This window comes from Coptis chinensis, chromosome 6, assembly GCF_015680905.1.
Source record: "Coptis chinensis isolate HL-2020 chromosome 6, ASM1568090v1, whole genome shotgun sequence".
Lineage (NCBI taxonomy): Eukaryota > Viridiplantae > Streptophyta > Magnoliopsida > Ranunculales > Ranunculaceae > Coptis > Coptis chinensis.
This window is the reverse complement of record NC_141461.1, coordinates 52990693-52997538: the sequence shown is the minus strand read 5'-3', so window position 1 is coordinate 52997538 and position 6846 is coordinate 52990693. Positions and strand designations below refer to the sequence as shown.

Below are 6846 nucleotides of genomic sequence, written 5' to 3'. Positions count from 1 at the left end.
AAGAATAATTAACTGGAAATTGGAAACCGGATGCAACTGCACTGAACTAATCTCAAAAAATAAACTGAATGCAAATACATTGAACTAACCTCAAGAAATAATTAATGGAAAATCGAAAACTAGATGCAAATTCATTGAACTAACCTCAAACAATAGTTAACGGGAAATTGGAAACTAGTTGCAAATGCAACCTTATAATCAAATAATAAACGAGAAATCAGAAATCAGAAATCGGAAACTGGATGCAAATACATTAAACTAATCTCACATAATAATTAACGGGAAATCAGAAACTGAATGCAAATGCATTAAACTGACCTCAAAGAAGTAATTAACAGGAAATTGGAAATTAGAAATTGGATGCAAATGTATTAAACTAACTGCAAAGAATAATTAACGAGAAATTGAAAACTGGATGCAACTGCATTGAACTAACCTCAAAAAATAAATAACAAGAATCGAAAATCGGATGCAACTGCATTGAACTAACCTCAAAATATAAATAACGGAAAATTAGAAACTGGATGCAAATACATTAAACTAACCTCAAAACATAGTTGGGTTATATGTTGTGGGAATATCTCGATAAGTACAGTTTTGCATTTAAAATGGTGTTTATCTTATCTCTTTCCGTATGATTGAGAACTCTTTGTTATTCAAGTAGCTTCAATATATATGAACTTTGCCTTATTAGGCAATCTCACAAAACTTCAATCAAACTTATATTATTAAACAACAAAATGAAATTGAATTGAAAGGTTTTATCAAAGGTGAGTTTTTTTTTAATAGAGAGTGAGGTTTTCACATTATAAGAAATTTGGATGAGTGATCAATATAATATTAATATATAATAGTTATGCATATTTGCAAATATTTTTCAGAATAATTAATATAACAACACTCATTCATAAATAATCTTTGAAGATTCCACATAGTGAATCATGCATATAATTTAAAGAATAATTGATAGGAAATCGGGAATTAGATAATCTTCGATGATCCCACATAGTAAATCAAGCATAATTTATTTTTTATGTCATGTTTGCAAGGACACTATAGATCGATCAGTAAAAGTTGTTATTACACACCACATTGGATAATTAAAAGAAAATCGAAAACTAGATTCAAATATATAACTGAGCTCAAAGAGTAATTAACATAAAATTAGAAACTTTATGCAAATGCAATAAACTAAACTCAAAAAGTAATTAACTAGAAATCAGAAACTGGATGCAATTGCATTACACTAACATCAGAGAATAACTAATGGGAAATTAGAAATTTGATGCAAATCTTTGAAAAATATTTAACGAAAAATTGGAAATAGTATGCAAATATATCAAACAAACCTCAAATAATAACTAATGGGAAACTGGAAACTAGATGCAAAATGCGTTGAACTAAACTCAAAAAATAATTAACAAAAAATCAAAAACTAAATGCAACTTCATTGAACTAATTTCATAGAATAATTGATGGGAAATCAGAAACTAAATGCAAATGCATTGAAATAACCTCAAAGAATAGTTAACAGGAAATTAGAAATCGGATGTAATTGCAACAAACTAACCTTAAAACATAAATAATCAGAAACTAGATGCAGATGTATTGAATTAACCTTAAAGAGTTATTAATGGAAAATCGAAAACTGGATGCAAATGCAATGAACTAATCTCAAAGACTAACTAACGAAATATTGAAAAATGGATAAAATTGCACTGAACTAACCTAAGTGAATAATTAATGGGAAATTATAAATTTGATGTAACTACATTGAACTAAACTCAAAAATAATTAATGAAAAATCGGAAATTTGATGCAAAAACATTGAACTAGCCTCAAAGAACAATTAACATAAAAACGGAAATTGGATTCAACTGCATTGAACTAATCTCAAAGAATAATTAACTGAAAATCAGAAACTGGATGCAACTGCATTAAACTAAAATTCGAGATTAACTAACAGGAAATCAGAAATTGGATGCAAATGCATTGAAATAACCTCAAAGAATAGTTAACTGGAAATCGAAAGTCGGATGTAACTGTATCACACTGATCTCAAAGTATTTTTTTTTTTGCTAAAGGTAATTGATTAATAAAATATTAAGAGTTACATGGAATCCAATGTAACAAAATAGAATTAGACAAAGGAATATAGGGCCATTACTAGAATATGGTTATCTAGTTAACAAATCGAAAATAGGTAGTATAGTGGTTTTCCAAATTTTTCATGAAAGAGGGTCGAGATTCCCACCATATATTGTCTCCCTGAGTTAGAGTAGCCCCATGTTTGGCACAGCTATCTGCTCCCAAATTAGTCTCTCTCCAGGTTGGAGTGACATTTATCCATGCTGCTTTTCCCTTCAAAACTGACCTCAAAGTATAAATAACTAGAAATTATAAACTATCGAACTAACCTAGAAAAATAATTAATGAGAAATCAAAACCGATGCATGTATTAAACTAACCTCAAAGAGTAATTAACAGGAGATTGGAACCCGGATGCAAAAGCAATGAACTAATCTCAAAGACTAATTAACTTAAAACATCAAAAACCTGGATGCAACCAGACTTGATTTATCCTTAATAAATAATAAATGGGAAATCATAAAGTGGATGCAATTGCATGAACTAACCTCAAATAATAATTAACAAGAAATCAGAAATTTGATGCAATTATTGTATTGAACTAACCTCAAAGAATAATTAATGAGAAATTAGAAACCTGGATGGAACGTTACTACATTGAACTAATCTTAAAGAATAATTAATGGAAAATCAAAAACTTGATGGAAATGCATTGAACTAATAACCCTAAAACATGTTTGTATTATATGTAGGGGAATAAATATCTCAACAAATATAGTTTTGTATTTTAAGTAGTGTTTATCATAATTTTTTATTATGATCGGAATGTCTTGCTATTCAAGTAGCTTCAATATTATTTTTGCTACATTTGGCATTCTCATAAAACTTCAATCAAACTTCTATTATTAAACCCTAACAACAAAAAGAAGTCAATGGGTTTTATCAAGGTTTGGTGGTTCCTTTTATAGAGAGTGGTGTAAGAAATTTGAATGAGTGATTAATATAATTTTCATATCTCATAGCTATGCATAGTTGTTAATATTTTTTAGAATAATTTAATATTGATAGGGTTATATACTAAAAGCATTACTTTTGTAATAACTCTAATTTTTATATTTTTGAATGAGAATCATATGGGCAAATGTTATGCATATTATATATGTTATTAGTTTTATCCATGTGTCTAATACTTTATGTTATAGATGATATAGTGTGTGGTGACACACAGAAGATCATATTATCAGTACCTTATAAAGTATAAGTAATCGTTCACAACCTAGATGGATTTGGACAAACCATTGGTATGGTTGTAGTATAATCTGCATTAGTCCGTCTTGACTATAGGATTACACTAGTACACTTTGTGTGTATTAAAAGCAGACCAAGTGAGGTTGTTTCTCTTTATATCGACTATATAAGAGAACAAACGCCTCTGTTATTATGGATGTTTGTCCTCTTAATCCGGATATAATAATGGGCACTTACGTACATTGTACATTGCTTTAAATCATCAATGAGTGAGATTCATTTGTGAATCAACAAACTCGATGGATTGGATAATGACATTGTATGTAAGGTGTGTTGTTGATCATAGAAGGAATTCGTGTCCCACAATAAGTCGGGCTGATGATGTCCTTTTGAGGAGCTCATAAGGATTGTCATGTAAACCCTACAGGTGGATTTGATCCGACATGACAATGAGGTTGAGTGGTACTACTCAAGGACATAAGAAGTTGATTAATGTAGTTGTTAGTAACTTGACTTAATCAATGAGCATTCGATATCTTAAACACGGGGAGATCAACGAGCATATAATATGGAGCCCATAAATGCTGACACGTAATTTGGGATTAGGGCAGTAGTGCAACAATGGCCTTTAGTGGAATAAGTCATTTGTTGACGGACTTGGGTTGTGTGTTCTAGGCAAACATGGGAAGCCCAAGCCCGTCAAGAGGCTCAACCCTAATTTCTCATCATGGTCCCTATTGTAGCCTATAAAAACAAACCCTTCTCTCCTGACTAAATACACTATTCATTTAGTTGAAAAAGAGAGGCAAGAAAAGTAGATCCGAATTCGTTTCTAGCTTTGTGGAGCCAGATAGGCCAAGAGAGAAAGAAGGGGGTTGGTAGATCGTTGCCCACACAACGTCCAATCTATTAATAGGAATACAAATGTAAGATCAAGAGGTTGTTGATTTCATAGCTATTGATTCTCAGAGTTATCTTAGCCGATCTACAGGTATGTTTTCCAATCCAAAATCGTGAGACCCATTAATTCTGCTGCGCATGGTTTTCACAGTTTGTAGAAATTTACATTCTAAAATAATGGTTCCTACAAATATAAGGGCACCCATTCATAGGATGGGTTCGAAAGCTAGTTTTGGCTAAAGCCTAAACTCTTCTTATAGTTGCTACTTACCTCTCAAGGACCAAAATCACCCACCATCTCTATTGGCTGAATTTTTTTCAATGAATATCTCTGTTGGCTATGCAGAAATCTCATGAAGTTGGCTATGCAGAAAAAGGGGACACCTATGAGACCCAACTCTGAATTGGACGTCTATGTGTTTGCTCTGTTTAATGAGAATATGAAGCAAGGACCAACTTCCGAAAGGAATTACGGACTTTTTAAGCTCGACAGAACCACTTTTAGCAACTGTGTAATCTCAAACTATAAAATAGTTTATTTAAGGTAAGATATATGTGTCTAGAGCTTTTACCAAGAGGAGACAACATTGAAGAGGATCTTGAGCTTATGGGCATGAGTCTTTGCAACCTCTGTCAAGAAAAAATAGTTTGCTTAGAGCTTTGGTGGAAAGATTTTGTTTAGTATGAACTAACAAGGAGAAGATGTATAAACACTCAGATATCTGTGCTTATGCTATTTTTTTTTTCATGAAAGTATAAACCCTAAGATATCTGTTTTCTTTCTTGGGGTTTATGAACTGATAAGGAGAAGATTTATAAACCATCAGATATTTGTTTTCTTTTTTGGTGTTTATGAATTACATATTAATTGGTTTATTCCACTTTTTTTTGTTTTTAATCACACTGAGAGTTTTTTTTTAATGAAAGTCTGCAAGGTTTTTGATAAGTTGTTTGTAAATTTACAGTATAAGGTGTGAACCCTTTGATCCAGAAAGAAGGCTTTCACAAATGACTTAGATTGTTGCTTATTTTTCTTTCCCCGGCTTTAGTTTAATCATCAAAAGGATCAACCTAGAGTTGAATTTCTCTGCAAGTAAGATAATGTTGATCTCAACCAATAAAGTACTTTGAAATTTTGCAAAGGGAAACTTATTTCAGACCTCGATACTTCATTCATTATTAATATGAACAATTGTACCATCATGGCACTACTTCACCAACATAATATATAAGACTACAAAACGTACTAGTTTGTTTATTAAAAGCATAAAATGAATGGAGATTTTCATTTGTATTGAAAAGGTAAATCATTCTATTGTGCAAACACAATTTAGTTCACCAATCAACTTCACTTCATTGACATCGTCATGCAGGTCCTTTTCACCTTCCTTTGGAAATGCTAAATGAATTTTCATAATTAAAACAAATGCTTAAAGAATTTTCATAATTAAAATAAATGCTTAAAGAATTTTGATAGTCCACCGAATATAGAGCCATGTAGTATGCTAACATAGCGCTCAGTTAGAGTCAACTTGGATCGAAGATGCTGAATCTCTTCCATGGCCAAAGACAATTATTTTTTATCTATCTCTGCCATCCGTCCTGGTTGCTCATCTTGTATTCTTGCTTCTTGACCAGCAATCGCCAAAGCATCCTGGAAGTCCTCATCAAGTGTTGGCCATATCACACTGCAGGGAGCATAACTATCAGCTGTATTACCATTTCCAAGAGCACCACTACTTCCTCTTCCCCACACCTAAAGCCCATACCCACTGTGAGCAACAATTATAGTATGGGTAGCTCCAGATACAACTTGGAGGGGATCAACAAACTTAGAGCCGTATTCATTACATGAAATCCACAGAGCAGAGACCGCATCCCCAGTATCAGTACCAGTGAAACTTGCATCTGGGAATAAACCAAGACCTTTTTCCATATCCTATGACCATACATCCCCAGCTAAAAATACAACAGAAGTGTGAAATAAACCACAGTCAACATAAATCAAGAACACATCTGGTGGCAGGTCCTTCACAGGCTATGACAAATATGTGCTATTGGTGGTTGTGTGTCCAAGTTGCCCATTATCCCCAAGGCCAAAAGTCCAACAGATAGATTATTGCATTAGTGCAAAAAATGTTTCTTCTCATCAGGAGCATGTATTCTAGTGTTTAACCTTGGAATGTGATCAGCACATAAATCCCCATATTTATGTTATATTGTCTAGTTAATTAATATAAGTTTCTTTGGTTAGTCTATTTCCTTGGTTTACAGAAATCAACACAAATACGAAGAAATGGGCTGAGATTAAGGCCTTTACGGAGTTGTGAGATTCTCACGTCTTGATTAAAAAGAGACTACACAAAACGAGATATGGAATAACATGTGTATGACATTATAAAGCTATTGCAAAAAGTTGAGGTACTATTGTCAAGAGGTCAGAGCGCGCCCGCGCCTGAAGAAGTTTATAACAAAGCGCGCCCGTGCCCCTTTCTAAAATCGCAGAATTACAGTGTTTTTCCAAACCTTTCGCAGCTTATCTCCACCGCTCAAAACTCGATTTAGACAGTTATAAAAGTGATTAAAACATGGAAAGGAACCTTTCTAAAG

The 6846-nt window shown here is 32.7% G+C and overlaps 1 pseudogene; it reads right to left on the bottom strand.

The window, feature by feature from the left end:
* Positions 1-5543: 5543 nt before the first annotated feature.
* Positions 5544-6346, bottom strand: LOC147493601 (uncharacterized; annotated as a pseudogene).
* Between the last annotated feature and the right edge of the window lie 500 nt (positions 6347-6846).